This window comes from Canis lupus, chromosome 14 (assembly GCF_003254725.2).
Source record: "Canis lupus dingo isolate Sandy chromosome 14, ASM325472v2, whole genome shotgun sequence".
In the NCBI taxonomy this organism is placed as follows: Eukaryota; Metazoa; Chordata; class Mammalia; order Carnivora; family Canidae; genus Canis; species Canis lupus.
Genome location: NC_064256.1, coordinates 20,960,413 through 20,987,269, shown reverse-complemented (window position 1 = coordinate 20,987,269; position 26,857 = coordinate 20,960,413). Strand labels below are relative to the sequence as shown.

General features: G+C 40.2%; 1 protein-coding gene and 1 non-coding gene across 11 annotated transcripts in view; both read right to left on the bottom strand.

Moving 5' to 3' along the window:
- The window catches only part of DYNC1I1 (dynein cytoplasmic 1 intermediate chain 1), a 440,266-nt gene that overhangs the window by 75,108 nt on the left and 338,301 nt on the right, over positions 1-26,857 (bottom strand). The gene's annotated exons all lie outside the window — the stretch shown is intronic.
- LOC112675153 (small nucleolar RNA SNORA62/SNORA6 family) lies at positions 20,761-20,911 on the bottom strand. The gene has a single exon (XR_003145785.1). It is a non-coding gene; the product is annotated as a small nucleolar RNA SNORA62/SNORA6 family (small nucleolar RNA).

Genomic DNA, 26,857 nt, shown 5'->3' with positions numbered 1-26,857 from the left:
CTCTAAGAGTGACCATCTCCTGAAAGTTATCACTCCATTAGTAAGTGTGCCCAGGAGTGCCCAGGAGCAAAGACTGAATGAGCTGGCTTGCTACCTCTTAACTCAATTTGTGTTAAAAATATTTAAAGCATCTGATTCTAAAATTCGATCTCCCAAAGATTAGAAACACTCATGATGATCCTCTTTCTTACAATCCCTTAGAATTTTCATACCTTTCAGTAGTGAGATGCTACTGTGTAGCGAGAGACTGATCTGGACTGTGCTGAGAATACAAAAGTTAGTGCACAAACCAGAATGAGATGCCACTTCTCACTTACGAGTATGGCTATAATTTAAAAATGTCTGCATATCAACTATACCTCAATAAAGCGGGGGGAGTGCAAAAAGGGGGGTAAAATACCAAGTGTTGGTGAGGATATGGAGAAATGGGAACACTCATACAATGCCAGTGGGAAGTGACATAAGGCAGCCACTCTAGACAACAGTGTGGCAGTTCCTGAACAAGTTAAACACACAGTTAACATATGATCCAGGAATTCCACTCCGAGGTATACACCCAAGATAACTGAAAACATATGACAACACAGAAACTTGTATGTGAACGTTCATAGCAGCGTTATTCATTAGAGTCAAACAGTGGAAATAACCCAAACATCCACCAACTGAGGAATAGATAAACAAAATGTGGTAAAGCCATACCATGGAACAGAAATTCATAAATAAAAAAGAAACACAGTACTGAGACATGCTATAGCATAGATGAGCCTTGAAAATATGCTAAGTCACAAAGGCCACATATTGTATGCCTCCATTTATAGGAAATGTCCAGAATAGGCAAATCCATAGGAGAAGAAAGCAAATTCGAGGTTGCTTATGGTGGAGATCAGGGGAACAATGAAGAAATGACTACTAATGAGCATAAGATTTACTTTGGGGGTGATAAAAGCATTCTAGAATTATATAGTGGTGATGGTTGTGCAACTCTGTGAATATACTAAAGAACACTGAATTCTATCCCTTAAAAGGATGAATTTTACCTCAATTTTAAAAAATTTTAGTGAGCAGACACTTTCTGATAGTGGAGCTCACCAACCTTATTTGTTATCTTCAGGACAACTGTCTGGACTATTGTGATCACTCTTTCTTCGAACAAAATTATTCAATTCTCTTTACTTCCCCCTGAACTTCTTCAATTTCTACTCCCTGAGAGCCCTGAGGTGGAAAGGGAGAAACGGACACACGTGCAGCCCCTAGAGCTGACTACCTGCACTGACACCTACCAGCTGTGTGACTCCTCTCAGACTTAATTTTTTTTTTGCCCATTTTCAGATTATTTATTTTAAAAGACTGTGGTGAAATACACATGAAATTTACTAACATAATAGTTTTTTAGGTGTCCCGTTCAGCAGCACTAAGTGCTTTGACACTATTGTGCAACCAGCACCACTATCCACCTCAGAACATTCTCACCTCCCCCAGCTGAAATTCCATATCCACTAAACACTAGTTCCCCATTCCCACCCTCCTCCCAGCCCCTGGGAACCACCATTCTACTCTAGGAACCCCATGGAAATGGAATAGTCTGGTATTTGCCCTTTCATGACTGGTGTATCTCACTCAGCACAGTGTCCTAAAGCTGTTAGTATGCCCATGTAATAATACTCCAAGTGCTGCTACATCCACGTCACAGCAGGTACCAAAATTTCCTTCCTTTTTAAGGCTGAATGATATTCCATTGTGTGTTTATACCAGTTTGTTTATCTAGTCATCTGTCCATGGATGTATGAGTTGCTTTCACCTTTTGGCTCTCTTGAGTCATGTAACTTTGAATATGAGTGGGTACAAATATTTCGTTAGGATCCTGCTTTCAGTTATTTTGGGTATATACTTGTCAGTGGAATTGCTAGATCATGTTCTACTTTTCATTTTTTAAACCTGTCCTACTGTTTTCTACAGCGGCTGCATCATTGTACATTCCTACCAGCAATGCACAAAGGTTCTGATTTCTCCACATCCTCGACCTGCGTTCTGTTTTGTTCCTTCTAGTAGCCATCCTACCTGGAGGAAGGTATCTAAGCCTGAATTCTCCATTCAAAACAAAAGCATAATACTTCTTGCCCTGCTTACAAACAGGTCATTTTCTTTGCCTCCATTCTTTGGGGCTGTTGGAAGATTTGAAGTTAGTAATGCAGTTTACAGACCGATAAACAATATGCCCCCATATAGAGTTAGAAGTGACTATTTTGTGATTTGAAGAAATATTTCCAGACAAAAGTCCTGATGACCCCTCATTTTGCTCAACAAATCTTTCCTTTTTTTTTTTTTTTAAAAAAAAAAAAAAAGATTTTATTTATTTGAGAAAGAGAGAGAGAGTAGCGAGGTGGCAGGGGCAGAGGGAGAGGGAGAAGCAGACTCCCAACTGAGCTGAGAGCCTGACATGGGGACATGGGGCTTGATCCCAGGACCCTGGAATCATGACCCAGGCAAAAGGCAGACACCCAACCCACTGAGCCACCCAGGTACCCTCAACAAATTCTTCCTAAATAACTCTTACAGTAATTCTTGGCTCTACCTTGATGATCTGGGTTGACAAACTGTCTCCTTAGAAGCATTACTGCACCTTTTGCTACATGGTTTAACTCTTTGGAGTCTTTATTTTTGATAATGCTTGCCTCCTGTCTGGGATGTTAACTCTTCCATTTCACACATCCTCATGGCTGATTTGAGTTCCTGTTGTTGGTGGCAATTCCACATCCTGACATCTAATGACTGGATAAAGAGGGAGAGAAGGAAGAGGAAAACTAGTGCAATATTAGCACCAGAGATGACTGTGGCAAAAGACTGGGTTTATGTTACATTGTTGTTCCTATGCACACTCATAGGGCAAGCACTGGAAATTTGGGGACTTAAGGTTCTAAATCACAGTTGGTAATGCCTTTAGTGCAAGTACTTCTGAATACAATAAAATTCCAGGGCAATGGGATAATTTGCATACTATTCCCCAAAAGTTTTCTGAAATGGGATTAAAAAAATTTTTTTTAAAGATTTACTTATTTGAGGGATCCCTGGGTGGCGCAGCGGTTTGGCGCCTGCCTTTGGCCCAGGGCGCGATCCTGGAGACCCGGGATCGAATCCCACGTCGGGCTTCCGGTGCATGGAGCCTGCTTCTCCCTCTGCCTGTGTCTCTGCCTCTCTCTCTCTCTCTCTCTGTGACTATCATAAATAAATAAAAAAAAATTTAAAAAAAAAAAAAAGATTTACTTATTTGAGAGAGAGAGACAGCAATGGAGCTATTAGGAAAGAGCATGAGCAGGGAGGAGAGAGAGACACAGACTTCCCACTGAGTGGGGAGCCCAATGTGGGCTCGATTCAAGGACCCTGAGATCATGACCCAAGCTGAAGGCAGATGCTTAACCAACCGAACCACTCAGGTACCCTGGGAATTTTTTTTTTTTTTTTTTTTTACCATATTTCACATCTTAAGTCAGTGCTGGGAACCTACTTATATGTGATGTGACTTTATATCTAATTATTACCTGTTCATCATTCACCTGTGTCATCCACATGGGTGTGTGGACCCCTGAGGCTGTTTTCTAAATCATTATTACTCCAAATTTGCCAGTGCTTTAGGATCATCTGAGGAACTTTAAAAAATTTCTCATGCTCAAGGGACATCCCATACCAATTAAATCTGAATTTCTGGGGGTAGGAAATTCCCATGTGCAGTCAAGTGAAAAGTACAGTTTTAAATCAGCATTTCTCAAACTTATCTGAATACAAGAAGGACTTAGAGAGTTTATTTTTTTTTTTTTTTTTTTTTTTTTTAATTTTTATTTATTTATGATAGTCACACAGAGAGAAAGAGAGAGAGGCAGAGACACAGGCAGAGGGAGAAGCAGGCTCCACGCACCAGGAGCCCGATGTGGGATTCGATCCCGGGTCTCCAGGATCGCGCCCTGGGCCAAAGGCAGGCGCCAAACCGCTGCGCCACCCAGGGATCCCGACTTAGAGAGTTTATTAAAAACTCTATTGTACACTTTATTCTTGGATCCCAGCCTGGAACTCCTGAATCAGGATTTCAAAGAGGCCCAGTGATCTGTGGATTTAACAAGCACCCAGGGTCTTACTGAATTATCATTGAGAAATCTGGAGAACCCAATTCTAAAACAATGAAATTAGTAGAATATAACCCAAAGTCACAGTGGGATCCATTTCCTTTGGTATCAATGTAGGTCATCCCTGGGATGTTTCCTTTATGGGTCACATGCTCTGGTCACAACCTGCCCAACTGAGACATATGTGATCCAATAAATGTTCTTCTGCTACAAGCCATTGCTGAATTCCCCTCAATTTTATTTGCCAGTTTTTACATTTACCCTTGCTTCCTCTCCTTCCTCAATGACTGGGCTCTTAAAAAAGTATTAATAAAAAGGGCAGTAAAGGTTTGGTCCCCAACTTCCCTTCAGCAACACTCTTTGTGTTGACCCTGAACATCTGAAAGTTTGCTTGTTTATTATTTTTTAATAAGATTTTATTTATTTATTCATGATAGACATAGAGAGAGAGAGAGAGAGAGAGAAAGACAGAGAGAGAGAGAGAGAGAGAGGCAGAGACACAGGCAGAGGGAGAAGCAGGCTCCATGCAGGGAGCCCGATGCGGGACTCGATCCTGGGTCTCCAGGATCACGCCCTGGGCCAAAGGCAGGTGCTGAACCACTGAGCCACCCAGGGATCCCCTTCTCATTTATTATTAAGGGATAATGAACATTAGCATTGTCACACCACATTACATGGTTATTCGCTTGTTGGGGGGGTGTTCCAAAAGTTTTGAGCACCTACTGAGTGCCAAACATGTGGTATATATTTTGCTATATATGAGTCCCAGTGGGTAATTTTGCCTTCATTATTCCAAATTAGGAAACCCAGGCATGGGCAAGTAAAGCCACTGACTTGGATCAACCGAATATTAGGTGGCAAAGTCCAGATTTGAACTACAGCCTGGCTGATTTAGAAGCCAATATGCCGTGAAAGTTTGCATCAATTGAATACCAGGTGTATTTTCTCTTTGAGATACCCAAGGCCCCTCCTGAGTCCACACCTCTGACTTCATATTGTGGTGCTGGTAATCACTGAGCTTCATTCAGCCCCACAGGGCAGAGAAGGCTTTTGGGCTCCCTGCCCACTATGATGGCCTTGGCATTGACTCTCCAACCCCTCTCCAGTTGGACTTCTGTTGCTGGTGTTTAGATTGATCACCTGCCTCAGCTCTTAGTCTACCAGTTGTGACAGGTGACAACAGAGCTAATTAGCACCAATTGTGGTGATATTTACCATGAGGTGGGTACTTCCTGCTGCGAACTGATTGAGACCAATTAATCATTCCATAGGAGTCTACTGAACAGCGAGCAGCTGGGAACTGACTGTGTCACTACTGACAAGCTCTGCATTTATTGTCACCACTTTGGGAGGAAATGTTTTGTTTTCATCTTGCTACTATGCAGCCAAACCAAAAATGCCAATCCAATACAACAAATTCTGCTTAAATAAGTGTTTATCTCCCCTCCCAAATAATTACATGAATTATTAATTATTGTAGAAAGGAAGAATGTTTCTGCATGCTTCAGTAAACAAGACCAACCTGACAGCAAGGTAGAGAATCTTGGCAAAAATTCTTTGAAATGCAAAGCCATTCTTAGAAAGTAATGGCCTCAGACTGTCAAGTCAACCACACAAAGCACTGGAAACTCTCCTTGTGCCAGGTGTCAGACTGGATAGGACCCACCCTGTATTACACAACAGAACTCGGAAATTCCTCCTTTGTAAAAGGAAAGTTCGGGGTTTTTTTGTTTTGTTTTTTAAAGATTTTATATATTTATTCATGAGAGACACAGAGAGAGAGAGAGAGAGAGAAAGAGGCAGAGACACAGGCAGAGGGAGGAGCAGGCTCCACGCAGGGAGCCGGATGCAGGACTTGATCCCAGGACTCCAGGACCATGCCCTGGGCTGAAGGCAGGCACTAAACCTCTGAGCCACCCAGGGATCCCCTGGAAAGTTCGTTTTTTACAAACTTTGCTTATAAATGGAAAAGTGGCTCCCACTCCTATTTCGGTGGTCAGAACTAATTAGAGTTCTATAGAGAAATCAGCACAAATTTGTATTTTATTTCTTCATAAACTTCTTGTAATAGTTTTAGATTTGCAGAAAAGTAGTTAAGATAGTACCATTCCCATACACCTCACACCTTTTTCCCTACTGTTAACATCTTCCCTATTGTTACATTTCTGTAGTATGTTTGTCACAACTAATAAACCAATATTGATACATTATTACCAAAAGCCTCAAGTGTTCTTAGGTTGACCCAATGTTCTTTTCCTGCTCCAGTATCTCATCCAGGAGACCAAATGACACTGAGTCATCTTGTCTCCCTAGGCTTCTCTAGACTGTGACAGCTTCTCAGACTTCTATTGTTTGTGATGATTGCCAAAATCTTTTTAGGTCTTGCAAGTATTTGGACAAAAAAAGAAACCCAAGAGTTTGAGGTCAGTTGGTGAAAGGGGATTATAACTAACGTGCACACACATAGTCCATTTTTATAAATTTGCTTATTCTAAAAACTTTACTACGGATAAAGCAAGGTGGGGACACACCAACATACCTGGCAATAATGCTCATGAAACATGCTCAGGTCAAAGGAGCTTTTCAGTACAGACTTGTCATCATTTTCCTACCACTTAGTGTGTCTTTTCCAGGAAAGAGGAAACCTAGGTTGCTGTGCCTAGGCTGGATTAGGGATGTGGTGCAAGCAGAAAGTGAACTTTTGCTTCACCAAGAAGGACAAAAAGAATGGGAGTTGATGAATATATGGGTTACTTTCAATGTTAATAAGCACCATCCTTCTTCACATCAAATGTCTAAATCCTGCTTAATTAGAAAAAAAACGGAAGTTGATATTTGGACATGTCAAGTGTTGACATTCACCCCTTTGATTTATGTGAGGTATGAACTAAAGGGAGCAGATTACTTTATTCAAAAGAGAAGCAAAAGACTTCCAATTTGACAGGAAAAAGTGTAGGCAGCATTAACTTCAGTACTTGTTAAAACATGAAGGATTAATAGCAAAAAAAATGGGAGGGAAGAATTGTGAATGTCTCCAGTTCAGTATCTTCAAAAATGTTTGCGGTTTCTGAGAATGGCTCACCCGACCACATGAAAGTGACGCTAAGGGATTCAGCCACACGACTTCTCTAAATCCAGAGCCGGGACTGCTCTACTTTTACCATCAAACCATCTTACTTGAAGTGTGGTCACAAATTAAATTTATTTTTTATTGAAAAAGTACTAAGTCCTTACAAAGGGGGCAAACACAGCATTCAGAAATACCGGTCTTCCCCCACCCGCCACAACCTTGACAGCATCAGCCACGTAAAAGAAGGGTCAGCTTCTTAGTCTATGAATTCTTCCTTGGTTACATAAAAAAGGCAATGTGGCATTCAGCTATAGAATCCAACAGAATTCAAGTATCAGGTATTCTTTTTTATAAATATAAGAGTAAACAGGCGAATCAGATTCAGAATTGTTGTATTGGCAGGATGTCTAAAAACAATTGCATGATAGATCTGTCTTGCTTTGTAGGCAACTTCTTTCTGAATTTGTAAGGTCTGGATTCTGTGCTTGAGATAGAAAGAGGAAGAAAGTGCAGTCTCCCTGGGAATGTCACTCAATAACCCCCTGCTGATAAAGTAAATCTCCATTTGGGGGATCCACCCAAAGAGTCATGGAATATCCCACATTAGGTTATTACCAAGCCACTTAGGTCAGAAATTATAGGCGGGCCATTAAAAAAAAAAAACAAAACAAACAAACTTAAAGTGTTCCACCTATGCATATGCTTTTCACATGGTTTTTTTTTATTTACTGTGGTGGTTTCACCAGCTGTGATGGTGCATAGAATCAGTTGGATCATTCTAAATTTAGCAGGAAAATAAAATAATTTTGCAAAAATAGGTCCTTTCTCATATTAAAACTATATGGTGAATATAGATCTTGGAAAAAAATGGGAAGTGAGGTCCTACATGTAGCCAAGAAGCAATGTGGTACAAAAGCAGAAGCAGGCTTTGTCTCTTTTTATCTGCCTGGAATTACTTAGATATGCTTATGCCTAAGGCACAGAGATGAACCAGATGACCTCTTGGACTGTGTCTAGCTTGGTGGTTCTATTGATAAACTACTACTTTGAAGTACTGAGAAGGACCAAAAAAACCGGGTTTAAGTGCTTGCTAAAAGATGGATGCAAGAGACAAGGGTGAACTGACTTTTGTGATTGTCACCCAACCCAAGGTCCACCCAGCCCCCAATTTCCACACCAACACTTTTTCTACTGAAGTTTCTTTGATGTTTAACAAGAGACCCAAAGACTGGGAGTGAATAGAGTATGGAAAGGGGTGGAAATCTGCCCAGTTGTTCATTTCTAAGTGGAAAGAAGTCCCCTCTTAACATAACATGTAGGTATACTTGGAAGATCAGAGGATAAATAGGTATCAAATTCCCCAGTGTTGAACCTTAGCTGGTTTTTAAAAGAAGGACAAAATAATAAACAAACTAAGAGACAAACAAAACTACGTATAAAAATTCCTTTGGGATCAAATTGTTAAATTTATAGTACTTCAGGGATTTTTCTGTCTTTTTTTTTTTGTCCCCTAGGGGAAAACTCCACCTCATAAGACTCAGAATGTACAAATTAAAGGCCATTTACATGGAGTTTGAAGTTTCCAGTTTTGGAAAAAGAATGTGGAGCCATATGAAAGGCCATCCGTCAATAGAATGCTGTCTGAACCATGCCCTTCATTGAATGATATGGCTGATAGTGCTGGTCAGCTGGAAGAAATGTGATCGTAATTCCCAAACACATATGTTAGAGTACACCCAATACGCATGCCAGTCAATTATCATAATGGAGTGAAATATATTGCCTTGTGCATACTTAAATAAAATTACACAAAGACAACATTTTTTCTCCTCCCCCCCACACACAAAAAAATTGAAACAATTAATTAAAAAATATTTTCTGTAAAGAATAACAACGGTTTTTCATATAACCTGAATTTTGTTCATAGACTTGTTATGACAAGCATTTTATCTTTGGAATTGGGGGCTACTGAGATTTAGAGAGTAACCAGTGTACTCCAAGAGTTGGAAAAAGAAAGGTGTCCAATGTTCCTGAGAAAACAGGAACAATATGAAACCAGATGATGAAGAGTTAAGAAAAACTTCTCAGCCTGCTAATGAACTCCATCCTGCCCTGGTGAGACCACCCTCCTTTTTAAGTAAGAGGTAATTTAATATGCATCTAACTCCGTTGTGTTTGGGTTTCATCCAATCTAAGAGTATCAGTGTGATAAATTATAATGAATTGTCTGCTATACTTCACAAAGTGACTACAACAGACCTGAAAAACAAGATCCCTCAGCCTGATTTTCCAACTCCCTTAGAATACTTTTTGCCTTACTCCTGTCAGACCACTCAGAAATCTGAAAATGTCTTATAGCTCCCTCACACTGAAAGTTATGTGCTTCGAGCTCCATTTGATTAGATCCACAATTGTTGGCTGTCTCTATTAAATCAAGCCCCACACTTGAAAATGACACCAACTGTGAGACCAGCCAAATAATATAGCAAGAGAACTAACATGGCTCCTTTAGTTTCCAAAAGGTTTCTTTACATGTTAATTTCCTTTTGTAATCCACACTGTGTGCTGGGAAGTGGGTTAGTGAAATGGACTCCATTCCTATTTCAGACTTTGAAAAAGCAGCTGGATTGAGGCACCCTAGTGTCTACAGGGAAAATGGGCAGAGACTGGAAAGGGGGTCAGGAAACTCAAGTCCTAGCAGGGGCCTGTTGCTACAGCTGTGGGATTTGTGCATATGACTTAACTCCTTTAGAAGGATGGTTTCTTCATTTAGGTTAAGAACCACTGTCCTAGGGAAAAGGCCACCTTCTTTTCATTCAATGGCTTTAGGTAAGTCCAGCAGCTCAGAATGCAAAAGCAAGACTGTTATTCTATAGTTGATCCATCCTAAAATCAATAGATGATCTGTCATAAATAAAAGCAATGGGTCTGGTATTAAGCTGTTCCCTGTGCTGGTGGGAGGACAGCAGCCTTAGGGTGACACACAAAATTCATGTGGGAGGGGCAGGATGGGATTTTTTTCCCTCCTATTCACAGAATACAGATGTTGTCATGTAAAGATTCACGGGCTGGTAGTCAAGATCAATTTTCTGTGTGAAAATCCTATTAATTCTTTCAGGCTTAATTTCCTCATAGGCAACATAATGGGATGTTGGACTTGTAAGCCTCACAAGGGCATGTGGTATGCTTTTCTTTTCTGTGTTGAGCTTTGTGCCTAAGACAGTTCCTAAGAACTAGTAGGTATGTGCATTCATTTCCTATTGCCGCTGTAACATTACCACACACTGATTGGCTTCAAGCAATACAAATTTATGACCATACACTTCTGGAGGTTAGGAGGACTGAAATTGAGGGGTGAGCAGGGCTGCATTCCTTCCTGGAAGCTCCAGGGGAGAATCAGTTTCCTCGCCTTCTTTCCAGGGTCTACAGGCTGGCCTCATTCCTTGGCTCAAGGCCACCTTCCACCTTCAAAGCACCAATGGCTGCTTGAGTCTTCCTTCTATCATATTGCTTTGATTCTGCTTCCATCATCACATTTCCTTCTGAGCCTGACTCTCCTGACTCCCTCTTTGACTTATTAGAACCCACCCTTGTAATTACGTTGGGTCCACCAAGATAAACTGGTATGATCTCCTTTTCTCAAGAGCCTTAATTTAATCACACCCACTAAACCCCTTTTGCCACATGAAGGGATATATCTTCAGGTTTCCTGTATTAGGAAGTAGACATGTTAGGGTGGCCATTATTCTGCTTACTACAGTGTTCAATAAACATTTGATATTTTGAGACAATGGTAAAGCAAATACTTTGAATTATTTGTAAGGTTAGCTAATTCCCATAGTTCATCACTAGCCTAAGTCATGGTCACATGTACACTGTACACTTCTGATCCCTCTCAAACATACGACCTTCATTCTCATTCAAGCTCATGTTCACCTGACCCTGTTTTAGCTTCAAAAATGCATGCTGGTTCTATTCTATTCTCTTTCATCTGGTAGACAGAATATAATCTGTTGTGACAGATTTTCCTGACCAAGGTAAGTGAATTGCTCACTGTCACATAGAGACAAAGATACTACAGCCAGAATAAAGATTTAAAACCCTCTTCCACTTCCCTTGCATCCCATCTCATATTAAACTCTTTTCTCCAATTACCATTTCAAGCAGGTCAACCAACAAAGAGAGGGTGGTAATCTTCAGGCAGGAGTAAAGATGCATGGACCATATTGTAATCTTACTGAAAACTCAAGCTTTGCTATGTGATTAACAAACTCCAAAATAAATCCTTCAAATCAAAGTCATGGTCCCTGAACTATTCTCCCACTAGAGGTGCTACCACAATCAAGATGCATATACCTTCTGTCAAAACTCTTTAAATTTGTCTCATGACATTAAAAACATGACAATAAGCTACTTCCAACTACCACCCAACCCTCCTCTCACCAATGCAGGATGATTTTGGTGGGCAACCTATAGGAACTTTAGTGATGGACAACTATATATTTTCATCTTGAAGTTTTCCATTGTTCTGAAGCAACTGACCTTTTATGCATGTTAGTTTGTGTCACCTGGGCAAATTTCTCCCAGTTTTCAATCAAAACAATTATGGGAATCCTGTCTTATTGTTAGCTGTAGCATTCAGAAAGGGATGACAACCTATTGTATTTGTTTAATACCAGTTTTATTGATGTATCATATATAACTGGTATCAAAGAGTAATTGGGAATAATTGTAAATTAATGGAACACTGTACTTAAGTGTGTTGACAGTAAGAGATAAGTAATGAAAACTAGACTGACATGCAATAACACTTCAGAATTCTATAGCCCCAGGCATTATCTTCTTTTAAATGTGGCAACCATACCGCATTATATCAGTGACAAAGTCCACAGATTTACTTACTGATTATTTTAAGTGCAAACCAAATATCTCTATGGTCTAGAGGAAATAATTGCACAAGGCTCATAACATGTAAGTTCTCCCGAACAATTTTTCCTGCAGTTCTAGTAGGTTATGAAATATTTAGCACCTACTGTTTGCACACATAAATTTCCTGAGTTAGGTTTAACACAGCACACAGCTCTCACTAAAGAATGTGAATTTCTATCGGAAAATCTAGTTCAAAGGTAAACAAATATCTACTATGTATTTTTTCCCCTTATTTAGTTCCATACTCTGAACATGAGCCTTAAAATGTAAAGAAACTGGGCAAACATTATATATATATATATAAAATTAACAATATTTCATATCAAGAGGCAGGACAAATACACACAAAATAAAGTTGAATTTCTAAATAACTATTTCTGGAGTCAGAAAATGCTGTAACTTGGCAGTGATAAATGTCTTTCACATGGCAAATACAAAGTACTGTGGAAAGTTCCATCCATGTCTCTGTTGGCCAGCTCAAATGTAGAGGTGAAGGACGTTGTCAAAAGGCAAAAAAAAAAAACAAACAACCCCCCCCCCAACCCTACATCTTTTTAAGGCAATCAGATTAGGAAGGCAATAAGTGTTTCATTTTCCTATATAATTTGAATAACTACCTCACTTTTTCATCCCCCTTTCCAAAGGGGGGGCTATAGCTAGTTGCAAGTTGTCACACATCTGGAAGACTATTTTAAAACACATTCAAAATGTTTTGACTACATGATGCCAAGCATCTGGCAATACAAACTCCTCTAAGGTATTTTTCTTCTATAGAATGCAGTCTATGTAGAAAGTCATTGTGCCAGATTTTGAAATACATGTTTTATTCGCAGAATGACAAAAATACATATGCAAAGGTAAGGTTTTCCTTATGCTTTTGATTTAGGTAGAGTTAACTTAATGATGTTAACAGAGTTGCCATTGATTCTTGCATTACTTGAACTACCATCTAGTTGTGCTCTCCCCCTGTCCCCAAAAGCCCTTCAGTGGCCTCTACTGGTCAGTTCCTCCCCAGGAACATTCTATCCCAGACGGACAGCATTCACTCACTTGTCTAAATAGTAACGGACTTTATTGGTTTCATTCCACAGCAAGGATGAGGGAAAGCAAGGTTTCTAGTTTTCCCGGTCTAATAGGAACCAGCCTTAGGAATACCTGTGGTTCACCAACCATCCCCAAACCATTTGCAGGATCTTGAGGTAGGAGGTAGGTATTCTTCATGTGAGGTCGCCTCCCTCCTAATGCAAGCTAGCTCATACTTCCAAAGGCTGTTTCCACAAACTAACCTAACTATCCCTATATCTCCACTCTGCTTTCAACTTTTCAGATGAAGTCTAAGTCAGATGGCACCACTGGGGGGGGGGGGGTCTTCTGGGTAAAATATGCACTAATTATTTCAGTTTTATAGCTTGCAATCTACTGCAGATAATTCACTCTTGCTCTTAACCTAAGAGAAGAGGGATAGATTCCTCATAGGTAGGATACAGACCATATTCATCATTGTGGCCTTAACACCTAAACAGGGTGCTAGGCACCCTGTTAAACTGTTCTGCATGAAATGCAATGTGCTCCAGTGTTGCAGGAAAGATCACTACATTCCAAACTTGAAATAAACTTAGCCCAGTAGTTGGGTTTGAGTCTAAGCAGTGTTCGCAATTTGGATAGTCACAAAGAGCAGACTCATGGGGTGGGTTGGCCAGAACTCTATTAGCATTAGGGTGCTATATAAACTATAAAGACCCAGGTGTTATGAACTTTGGAGACAGTGGAGTACCAGCTTGCCGTATTTAGGCTTCCTTGACACAAAGAATATTCTCTTTGGGGAGAGAATCACTCTGTCTCCTTCATGGAACATGCCCTGACTGGCTTGTTCTGGAAGTTACCAGGCTATTCAGGGCTCTGGAATATGATCTGCAACAATGGCTCCACAGCAATGAAAACCAGCATGTAGCTGTGAAGCTTGCTCCGGAGGTGAGTGAGGGCAAGCCCTTGGTATCTGATGGGGTGGGAGCAGAGGGGAAGGCTGCGGGGCTTAGCTGTGGGAGTCCCAGCAAGCTGCCTTTAGCATCACAGGTAGTCCTTGAAACCTTATTCGTGAACATACTTGTGACCTCCTCTGGGAGGGCCCGGAAAACAAGCAAGAGAATGTGAAGAGCCCAGAAATCTTAAATTGCAGATGAGATGAGAACTTTAGATGTATGATTTATACTGTTAACAAGACCTCATTAAACCAGTCTGATGTAGCCTAGGAAAACCAAGATTTGAGAAATAGATGGATTAACACACAGAAAGAGAGAAAATGAGTTTGATGACATCAAGCAATATAATATTTTGCTTTTCTAGAATATATCTAATAGCATAATGTATTGCTATTTCCCTTTTAAATATATTCTAAATCAAGCATTTGGAGCTGTTTTGTAATCCTGTGAGCTGAAAATATTTCTAAGAAACATGTAGAAAATCTCCTAAGGATTAATAGTTCCAAGGTGAAGAATATATTTTAACTCAGAATTCCTCAAGAAAACTCGTCTTCTCTGTAGGTTTTACAAATAAAAGCAACTGCTGGCTAATATTTCTAACCTTTACTCAGTTTTCTGTCGATGAAAAATCAGAATCAGGGATTATTACTTTTGCAAAGAATGTTTAGACATCCCAGTGACATGATGACTATATAAAATATAATTCAAATGATCTCGGTTTAAACACTGACTTTGACAGTTAGTAAAATCATTTAATTTTCTACTATGGAAACTATTTTAATAATTTTAACCACTTTTAGATTATATCAATTCTTTGAGATGAAGTACGATGGAGAATCAAAATAATCTTGGTAAATTGAGCTCTATTGCAAAAATGATTTCCATTCTTCAGCACAGATATTAATGGATAACCTTTCGAGGGCCTCTTCCTTGAATTTCTTCTTCTTCTACCTCTCCCATCTCCCACAGCTCAAAGAAAACCTAGCTCATGAAAACAGACTTACTTAATGATCCCCTTCCCTCTGCTTTCTCCCATTCTCTTTCATTCACATTCCCAACTTTGCATCTCTCTTCTCATTTTCCTTTTTTCTTTCCGGGGAATGACCACCTCAAAGGATTAATTCAGAACAGGCAGCAGAAAATGGTAACAAGAGTGGGCAAATCAGGATGTGGATTTAAAATCAAGAGGTATTTTAAAGGAGGAGAGTTACTCAAATTAAACATATGTTAAGAATATGGGTTTGTTGTTCATGGCATACCTGCTGCCTGCCATCCCACCCTCCTCGGAGCAGTGTTCAAGGGCAGAGCATTCCCTAGTGGAATAATAAATTGAGCGGCTTGAGTGAACATGGCTCTGGGCAGCCCGGCAAGCTTCCTGTCCTCTTGGTCTGGCTTCGCTGTTGGAACACAGGTGGTAGCCGAACTAGCTGAACTACTGAAATGGACTGTGGCCCCTTGGGCTCAGAGCCAGAGAGAAGGAACAGAATTCCAGCTCCAAGTAATCAAGCTTCGGGCACATAAACATTTGAATATTCAGTCCTAGCATTTATACTGAACTTTGTTTTAACTGATATTGCTTGTTTCCCAAGTCATCAGCATTCTGACCCTGTTTCATGTAAACCAGGTAACCAAAATCCATTGGGTCTTTTGAGAAATGGGCTGTACTGATGCTCAGAGTACTTCTCTTTGGGCTAACCTGCCACGACCCTGAGGATATGGCAAATTGTACTGTGTGGGTAAAAATGAAGAGCCTTACCCTATTTCTACACTTCCAATCTTCCCCGTGTATCACACTGTGCCATTCTCTGCTGTCCCAAAATTTTGTGCTCAAATATTATTGATGAGAACCAGTCACACTGATGCTCATTACAGGGTGTCAGTACCAACTATGCAGAATAGCAATGTATCTGCTCAGATGTATCCTTCCTCGCTTCAGAGGAGTTTTGAGGTTGAAAGCAGTAATTCATATATCTCTGACTTGAATGCACTATACTGATTGGCGAGATTCCACAGTCTTGGATCTCTTGGGATAAGGATCCGTGATATGGACATTAAGGAATCCATAAGGATTTTGAGGGAAATATTTTTAATTTGGTTTTGCAATAAAATAGGTCCAAAAAAATTCAAGACCCCTTTTTCCCATTTGTTTTGATATTATTCCTAGGACACAGGAACTACCTAACCAGCTGTGAAATTATGACAGAATAATGAAGGATACCTGGTCTCCCTTTATGTTGACTCAAAAGTAGTACTTTCTAACTAAAAGAATAGTGTTGGGGAGCAAATGTCCTCAAGCATTTCACAAATGTCCATTTATGAAGCATAATGTACAAACAACAAAACCTTTTTAAGTCTTCATTAAAACAATCAAGCCCCTGACATTTGATTACCAGTTCAGGTTATCACACAGTCTTGGTGCAAATATATTTTCATCTTTCTGTAATGATGTCCCAAACCAGTAGAGAACCTGATATATGAAAATTCCTATTTATACAAAAAATAGTTTGGAGGACGTGATTATTCGCTTCCCAAAAAAAATTCATTTAGTTTTCAAGGTCTCCTCTAGTGAGCCATATTTGATTAAAGACTGGCCTTCTTTCTCGTTGTTGTCTGAATCTGTGATGTTCTTTAGAACTTGACTCAGATGTTCTGAGAAGCTATATAGCTTCAGTATAAAGATGGGAAAATTCAGTGAAACCCAGTTCCAAAATTGAGCAAGTCCTCAAAATTTGAGCAAACATATTCAAGAAGATATCATGAAACAGAGAAATAGCATGATCAGAAGTGTGGCTTGGGAGAACGGGAGGGAGGGAGTCAGTAGACCACAGGTAGAACTTTCCTTCTACTGAACACTTTTCCCCAAAGTGAAGCCTTTTCATCAATTTTAGTGGCAATAGGTTGACACCAGCTGTTGCACCTTTTTTTTTTTTTAAATTTTTATTTATTTATGATAGTCACAGAGAGAGAGAGAGAGAGAGAGAGAGAGAGAGGGGCAGAGACACAGGCAGAGGGAGAAGCAGGCTCCATGCAGGGAGCCCGACGTGGGATTCGATCCCGGGTCTCCAGGATCGCGCCCTGGGCCAAAGGCAGGCGCTAAACCGCTGCGCCACCCAGGGATCCCCTGTTGCACCTTTAATGGAATGATGTCAAAGAAAGCCAGGTGAAGACAAAGATGCTGAGATGCATGAAGAAGGTGGGAGGGGCAGACAGTATTGTACTCATGTGCTCATTCCCACTCCCATGGCAACCCAAAGCCAGCTGCCTTGCTAAAGAGACTGTTTGTTCCCCTTGATATTCCAAGGTGACTTTGCCTCTGTCTGTGATGCATAATCTTTTAGGATGAAATGCCATTCTGCTGCAGGCACACTGGGAAACTGCAGCACTGGCCAGAGATGATGGGATGGTTTGCTCTGGGACAGGAGCAGGAACAAAGTTCAAGCAAGGCAAGATGATGACAGGGGAAGACAGAAAGGAGACGAATTCAAGAGAATTCAGGAATTGAATAGGTGGTTGACCCAGAAAACCATGAAGTTTCCTCCAAACCCTGAGATTCTACAAGTTTATTTATATATTAAGAGGTTTAACGGAAGTAGTAACTCATAGATGAGAAACAATTTACACACACACACACACACACACACACACAAATAAAAGGGAAAGCAAAAAATCTCTTTCTACTCCCTGTAGAGTAGGACACAGCTAAACTATCTTAAAATGGTCATTTGACTTAGCTGGGGATATGCTGTCATTGAAAAATGATTAGAAGATGAAATAAAAAAATAATCTCTGGTTACAAATATTAAATGGGTATGGATGCAGAACTATGGATTATAGTAGTTAAGACTGGCCAATGGGAAAAAAAAAAAGACTGGCCAATGAAGTGTCTCTGTTGCTCAGATGAAATTCAATTAAATTTATGATGGAAATCTCCATGAATCCACACAAAGTCCGTGCAAGGGTATGCCCTCTCCAGCATTTCTGTGTGTGTGTATGTGTACGCATGTGCAGGTGTGCTACTGATGGAGTACATTTGCTTTGACTGCGGAGCTCTTTCCAGGCATTAAGAGTCACGATTCTAGTTTTTATACTTAGAAAATGCTCAAAATGTGTTTCTTCCTAGGGGAACTAAATATTGTGCCACTTTGAGAGTCAAGCCCTTTGAAGCCCATCAATTGTTGCTTGAAACCTTCTGATTCTATTTTCGTAGAACCTTTGTCTCGTATTTGCTGAAAGGCTTTGAGCTCTTACACAAACATTTTTCTTGTGGCAATTTTCACACAGCTGAATGCTTTTATTTGTGTGGCAGGTACCACACATGATAATATACATCATTAAATTAATAGTGTTCTCATACAAAAGTTCTCTTCCAGGATTTGTTTACCAGCTGTCCCATTGTGGGATCAGAGGGTGGGATACTTTTGATTTTAAACACAAGGAAAGGGACGGGGGAGCCAGGCTTTTAGTGATGGAACCTTTTGGGGCCCTAGGGTAACTGTTCCACATCTTGTACAGGAGAACACAGCGTATAACATCACTGTCCACACAAAGCCCCCACCAAGATTAAAAACCACACATAAGGCAAAATAATTTACTAAAATGTAAACCAAGATCACTCTCTTTAAGAAACAGTACATGCAGGGGGAAAAGCTGAAGAAGTCAAAGGGAACACTCATGCGTAAGCCGCCTATCTGCTGTTCTTAGCAAGGTGAGCAGACCCAGGCAGTACTCTGTGGGACATTTTGGCCTCTCTCTGCTTCATGTTCTGGAATTATTTTTTCCATTTTTTCATGCTGTTTCTGTAACATAACCTCTTTACATAGTTTATCTCAGGAAATGACAATTGGCTGTCGAATCCCATACAAATTGATTGGATATGACAGCTCAAAGGAATAAATATTCTGCAGAAAAGAAAGTTTTTACTTATACTCTTGTATTTTCAAACCTTTTTTTTTTACCCTTTCTTGCTTAATTTTATTATTTCAATTAGATCATTTAAAAATCAACACATCACATACCAACCTCCCCTAAGAGCAATCATAAGATTTGATGATTTTTCTGATATACAGGCTAGGGTTTCGAATTTGCATTATTTTATCTACTGAATTAACTATGAATTCTAAACCAAACTAATGCTGCCATGTGTTTTTAAACATCTCTAATCTAAACCATCTGGAGAGGCATGGTTTTGCAAAGGCATCCTTTTCAGGACACTCTGTGGATTTTGTCACTGCTTGAGGTTTTGGCAAACCATCAACATTACTATAATTCTCTTTTATGAAATATAGCTTTTGACTAGGATTTTAGATCTTGGGTGTGTGTGTATATATTTATACGAGTATGGGCACTTGTATACAATTTTTGCTCCTGTTCCTTTCTCTTTTCAGAGGACCATATTTATAATAAACTTATTTTATTTTTTAAAACTTACTTTAAAGAAATAAAAGTTTGTCATTGTATATAAGGAATAAATTTAATTTTACCTACTCAGCATAATGACAAACCAAGTTATAAAGAAGCAGAGAAGTACTTCTGAATAACCCACCTTACTGGACATAGATGATGGAAATATTTTTTTAAACAAGCCATTAGGAGAAGACATGTCAGCTTTAGAGACCACAACAAAAAAGTGTAGATATAAAATGCTTATAGCAACAATGATTTGTGGCAGGTAAGATATGAGCTCAATATATTTATGCAGAGATCACAATTCAAACTTGGTTAAGCTAAGTTTTTTGCTTAAGAAAAGCAACACACTTTAATTCTTTGGCTAATAATGAATGTACCATTTTAAAATTATAAACCAAATATAAGCATGATAAACACAAAGTATAGACTACTTGTTACAACAAAGGTTAAAAAACTTCCCCCAGAAGTCAGGATGGTGGTTCTACCTCCACAAAGTCTCCTCAATAATAATGCCTTCAAGGAATTTCAAGAATTAATCACAAAAATGGAAAAGATAGCTTTTTGCGGAGAGCCACTATCTGAAATGAATTAAAATGCTAATGTGACAATTGAGGAATATGAACATCTCTGTAATTTATTAATAACACAGTATGTTCAAACAACCTCTTTCGTTCAACAATATTAGGCAACTTAAAGACATATATAAATCGAGAGGTTTTGGTCAGGTTTGTAGAGGGGAAAATAGGATTTTTTTTTAATAGGGTCTATTTTTAAGAAGTAGCTGGTCTGAAGTCCACAAGTGGGTCTTGTGCTTAGAATATAAAGATGCCAAGTAAATGTATAAGCAGCCTCTCAGAGGTAGTAGCAATCTAGAACACTCTCAGTGGATGGATGCTAACATGGCCTGAATACTATACTCACCTTTCCACTGTTCACTGTTTCCCTTCCTGGAATGGGTCCTCCATATCTATAACTCTGAGGGAGAGGGTTGCCCTTCTAAGACTCCTTTTTTCTCCCTTTTTAGAACTCCTGGTTCTACCTATATTAAGATGTTCCATTCCAGAGAATGGAAGCCTCATGCACAGGGGCCCTGAATCATATGTCTTTAGGAGGGACAACTCTCAACAGGCATGTTAATCCAGTCTTGGATGAAAGTAAAACATGTATCAACCCCATCTGCCTTACTCTTGCTCCAGAGTCTGCAGAGTAGGTTCAGCTATTCTGTGTTGTACACTGAATTGTATCCCCCACATTTTATTCCAATTGTAGCAAGAACTACTATCAAACTCCACTCATTGGATCAGAGATTCTTGTGTTAGTGAAAGGCGTGCCACTCATATAGCACACTACCTACACTTGTGAGTTCATCAGCCAGCCAACAGCCTCAACTCCAAGCTCTAGGGATCCCCAGGTGGCGCAGCGGTTTGGCGCCTGCCTTTGGCCCGGGGTGCGATCCTGGAGACCTCGGATCGAATCCCACGTCGGGCTCCGGGTGCATGGAGCCTGCTTCTCCCTCTGCCTGTGTCTCTGCCTCTCTCTCTCTCTCTGTGACTACCATAAATAAACAAAAATTAAAAAAAAAAAAAAAAAAAACTCCAAGCTCTAAAAACATGCAGATTCCGCCCCCCCCACCCCGCCAAATTCGTGTTTTACAGCCCTACCACTCAATATGCTTTTATTTGGAGATGGGGCCATTGTGAAGTAATCCACTTCAGATAAGGTCATGAGAGTAGGTCCTCACATGCTACAAGACACCAAAGAGCTTGCTTTCTTTTTCCTTCTCTCTGCCAAATGAGGACATATCCAGAAGGCAGGTGTCTATAAGCCAGGAAGAGAGTCCTTACCAGAAACCAAAATGGCTGGCACTTTGATCCTGGACCTACCAGTGTCCAGAATGGTAGGAAAGTTATTTTTGTTTGTTTAAGCCACACAGTCCACGGCATTTTTTAGTGGCAGCCTCAGGAGACTGATACACCTATATAATCTCTTTTGTCCTGGCAATAATTCTAAGAAGAAAGTAGAAACCCATTCCTGAGACCAAGGCTTCTCTGATCTCAGTGAATGGCTGGATGGTAGAGTGGTGAGGACAGGGGGAGGGACAGGCTAGAAAAGCTGCTCATATTGCCATCTGGCCCTCATTGCACAGCATTAGTAATTCCTGGGGCAATTCTCTGATGAAGTACAACTGGAGAAAGCCCAGTTAGGACAGTTTTAGTACAGGAGATGGGGAAGGAAGGACAGGCATTTAGGGAATCAAGTAAAATCTTCACTGTTGGGGTCCTGTGCCTTCAGTCATATGTGCACAATTCTGGGGCAGAGCAAACATTGGTAAGTCTCAGGTTTTGTAATAATATTAAACTTCAGCTCGATCACTTGCAATATGAGATGGTAAGACAAAACAATTAAAAAGGATTTGTTCTAAGGTGTATTCTCATTATGTCCTCTGCATCAAATAGGTCACTTGGTTCCTTGTAAGGTATACAGTCCCATGCATTGCTATTTTCAGACAACAAATTGTCTGTGACACAATCCATCTGTTATAACCCTGCTGATAATTCTAATTTCCCTAGATGAATCCCAATGATCAATTCTGCTTGTGCTATTTTTTTTTTTTTTGAGCAGATTTCAGAAAGAGGGCATATAAAGAATGAGAAGTGGTAGGCATTTTCTCTGCTCCCAGCTTCCTAGGCCCAAAGAGTAAAAGAAGCTCCTGCTATTTGACTAAATAAGAATCAGTGTCTAGCTCAAGCCTCAATCATTGGACCAATCATACTCAATTGGCATAAAAGAAGTATTTCTGAATGTCCGTGTTTCATTTCAGAATGTACATGTAAATTCCCTATGCTTTTTTGTAAAGGCATAAAGTAGCTGCTATGCTACTGTTCCTCATCCAATCTATATAATATATTCTGTATCTTTTACGTAAGAGCTGAAATTCACACTTACATCATATGTATTCCTCGGTTTTTCCATAATTATATACTTTGAAAAGTGTATCACAGTCTATACAACAATGGTTCAGGTGTCCTTTTCTGGGTTTCTCCAGTCCATCATCGCAATGGAAACTGGGTTTTATTTACATTAGTTAGCATGTTCTTTGTCCACGGACTTTGTTCTCTAATTACTAGGCACCTATTCATTGCTTGGACTTTGGGTCATCCCAGGAACTCATTTTGAATATGTAGCTCTGGTTGTCAAAGAACTTTATATTCTTTCATCCTATTTACCTTAAAAGTAAAAGCTGCCAGTGACTTTATCAGCAAAATTCGGGTTTATTCGGGAATAAAAGAGAATTGCAATCCAAGACAAACAAGCTGCAGCAAAACTACAAGCAAGTAGAGAGGAAAAGGAGAGGCAGGTTTTTTAAGGAGATAAGGGGTAAGTCGGGAAGGCTGTTATCAAGTCTACTGGAGTAAGTTGGGAGTTCCAAGTATGGTGGCTTTTCATTGGCTGAGCTGTTACCTGTGGGGGAATGAGGAAAGTGCTTCTTCCTCCAGCTGGAGTAGTAGTGCAGTATCCATGTGCAAGGTCAAGTGGGCCTCTTCCTGTTGGGTCGGCAACTGACTGGGAGCAGTAGGGCATTAGAGCTCCCCCTGCTGAAAGCTCCTGACTATTTTAATGAGGTTTCCTGTTATTATTTTCATAATTGCCTCCTCTTATTGACTTCTACTGAATAACCACTCCTTGCTGTATTCAAGAGAAAAACCTAAAAAATACTTTTTCTTTTTTCTTTTTATCAGCCAGGCCATATGAAAGTTATCCTTCCTTTTTTTTTTTTTTAAGATTTTATTTATTTATTTATGAGAAACACACAGAGAGAGGCAGAGACACAGGCAGAGGGAGAAGCAGGCTTCACGCAGGAAGCCTGACGTGGGACTCAATCCAGGGTCTCCAGGATCACACCCTGGGCTGAAGGCGGTGCTAAACCGTTGAGCCACCCGGGCTGCCCAAAAGTTATCCTTCCTTTAAGTAAAATAAAAATTCCTAAGTCAAACTCTAACACTTCTCTGGTCATAATACTCCTTGGAAAGTGCATTTAAATTCATTTATATCTTTGTGTCCATAGCTGTTTGGTTGATTTGGATTATGGACCACAATCAGTGCTGTGTGTTGGCGGGGGGGAACAAAAATTGATGGGAGAAGAAATCAAGTTCATTGCAATAAACCTCATAGTTCCACAGAGATGGCAGGAAGTCTCTTTTCCACAACATGACAACAAAGCCTCAACAACTCCCCCAGGTGACTCAGCAGTGTGGTCAGCTAGAAGCAGAGGTTCTCGTCCCCCTCCTAACCCCAGCCCACATTCCCTCCTGTGGGACCATCACTCTTCATGGGGCAACTCTCTTCAAGTCAATAGGGAACCTCACCCAGAACCAAACACTCTAGATGGTGAAAGCCATGAGTTGCAATCTTACCTGTACCCTTTATAAAATCTTAATGAGAAGCAAAACCATATATAGGAAGAAAGTTAACTGAGGATTTTAAACACAGATAAAAATGAAATTAGTATCATTCCACATTTTGCTTTCCCTCTGAAATAAGGAGGGTTTCAGGTCTTTGTCAGTTTCAGGTCATTGTCAAATCTTTAAAAAGAAAATGTTAAGAACAAAGAAACCGAATCAGGAAAAAATAAAAGTAAAAATAAAAACCTCTGACCAAGCCAAGCCTCTAAATATAGCTTTTCCACTTACCTCAATGCAGATAATTCTAAGATCTATATTTCTGATTCTATTCATTCCATTTGAAAGAGAAAGACCACACCAGGGTAAGCAATGCAGGGTGGTCAGAATGCATAATCTAATGACAGTGTGTGGAGGCCACTACAGAAGATGGCAGGAGCCCTGCCAGACTGTGTGGTGGGGCTGACTGGCTGATTTCTATGCACAGTCCACTGATGTTTTCCAAGTATGGACAGCTCTTACAGAAATGAAAATAGAAAATGCAGGACCAGAGCCCACACTAAAAATTCAGTTTAGCAAAGACATGAAACTGCCTATGGAAGTAAAGGGTATTTGGCCTTGCTATTCTTAACGGGGAGAAACGAGCCTTTATACTGCAACCTTTTTATGATTCGGCTAAAAGCCTGTCAGTCTTTGGAAAAGAACACTGAACTGATGTCTGTGTCTTGTGCATTTGCTTTCTAGTGTCTGAAATGATATTTTTCTGAGCCATTGGATTTGTTTGCAATTATGCTGTTTCAAAAAATATGAACAATCCACAAAGATCAGCAAGAAATGGATAACTAATGCAATATTCTAAAATGATACCAGTATAATCATCATAAGGCACCCATGGCTTCTCCCTATCCATGCTCCTTCCTACTAAGCAAACTGTCTAATTTTGAAATTATTGAAACAACACAGGAGAACGATGGAAGCACACTCAAACTATCTGATTTCAGTGAGACAGCGTCTAGAAGGGACCGGTTGTAGTAAATAAACTTTACCAAAGATCAGAAAGGATACAGAAGATAAGCGATAGGTCTATAAGTAGGGGTTTTGGTTTTATTTTACATGTATTATAATTCTGTGGGCTCTCCAAATTCCCCTTTAGGTTTAGAAGATGGTAAGGAGAGCCAATTCTAGGACCATCTAACCAACGTCATAAAATGACAGGCTGCCAAAAATACACCTTGAATGAACAGCACAGCCTTTGCTCTCAAGCCCCACATTGCCCAATCACAGTGGAATGTGGCCTGGCCAATGGCATGATGTAGCTGGTAGAACAAGCCTCAGTTCCAGGATTGGTTCTACTGCTCAGAAACCATGGAAAGCTTCAGGTACAACAAAGAGAATAACATTTTTGCCACTTCCCTGTTGTGAGATCGATGAAATAATGAAGGGAGAAGTGCTGTTAAAATATAAAATACAGACAAATGTGATTATCCCTATAATTATTTGAGTTCAGTGCATAGTCAGTCACCAAACTGCCCTTATCTCCAATGGCCATCCATTAACTCATCTATGACTTCTCTGGCTACCCAAGTAACACTTGGTTTAGTCTCCCGCTAGACCACACACTCAGTATTACAACACTTAGGTTTTCTTTTGGGAGCCATTTATATAACCTGGTTTTTATCCTAACTCCATGGATATCCACTATAGAAGGTGTATCACTATCCCAAAAGAAATGGTACTTCTAATTCACGTTCTCCCTACGTTGTGTTCAATGTGGTCTTGAGCCCTTTCCTGGCAAAATAACTCTGGATCTTCTGATCACTCGCCAAGGAGGCAGATCCTAGCAGTGAGCGAGCTGAGAAGGCAAGTGCGTGTCTGGGGGTGGCGGTGGGGAAGTGGGGTGGGGTGGGAGAGTTGGTTAGGAAACTTCTCAGTTTGAGTCAGGTAGGAGATTACCATCAGAGTAATAAAGGGCAAGAAAGAGAACCCCAGCTTGGACCAAAGAGGAAAAGGGACATGCGGGGCAAGAAGAAAAGTCACACACTTCCAAATAAAAAAACTATTCAGTTTTGTAACATTATCATCCCCTTTCTTCATCTCTCCTCTACATCCTGGTAGTTTCCAACAATTATTGCATATTCAAATGACCTGATAACTTTTACTTTTTTTTTTTTTATAAGACTTATTTGTTTATTCAAGAGAGTGCGGGTGCAGCAGGGGCAGGGGAGGGGAGAGGAGGAGCAGAGAGGGAGAGTGAGTCTTAAACAGACTCTGCATTGAGTGCAAGGCCCAACAGGGGACTCAATCTCATGACACTGAGGTCATGCCTGAGCCAAAGCCAAGAGTCAGATGCTCAACCGACTGCGCCACCTAGGCTTCCTGACCTGGGAGCTTTTAAAAATGACCAGGCTGGACCCCAGACTAATGAAATCAGAATCTCTGTTCCTGAGATGCAGGCATCAGTAGTTCTTAAAGCTGGGCAGGTGATTGCAGTAATCAATTAAGATGGAGAACAGAGTTCTGTTCCATTTCTGTCCTCCATGCCATATACCTAGAGATATTACCTGGCTGAATGTCCTATTAATGTGGTATGAGGAAATACATGCGCTTTGAAGTGAAAAAGAGCTGGCTTCAAACTTGGCTTTGCTAACCTTCCCTAGTTTCACGGCTTCTCTGAGCTGCAGGCTCTCATCTGAGGAGTAACAGGGATTTATGACAATGAATGTAGAGTAGATTCTCAATACATGTTAATATCTTTTTAAAAAAAGATTTTATTTATTTTTTTGAGAGAGAGTGAGAGAGAAAGCATGAGGAATGGGGAGAGGCAGAGGGAGAGGGAGAAGCAGACTCCTGGGTGAGCAGGAACCCTGATGCAGGTCTCGATCCCAGAACCCTGAATCATGAGCTGAACCGAAGGAAGACACGTAACCGACTGAGCCATTCTGGTATCCCAGTATCTTT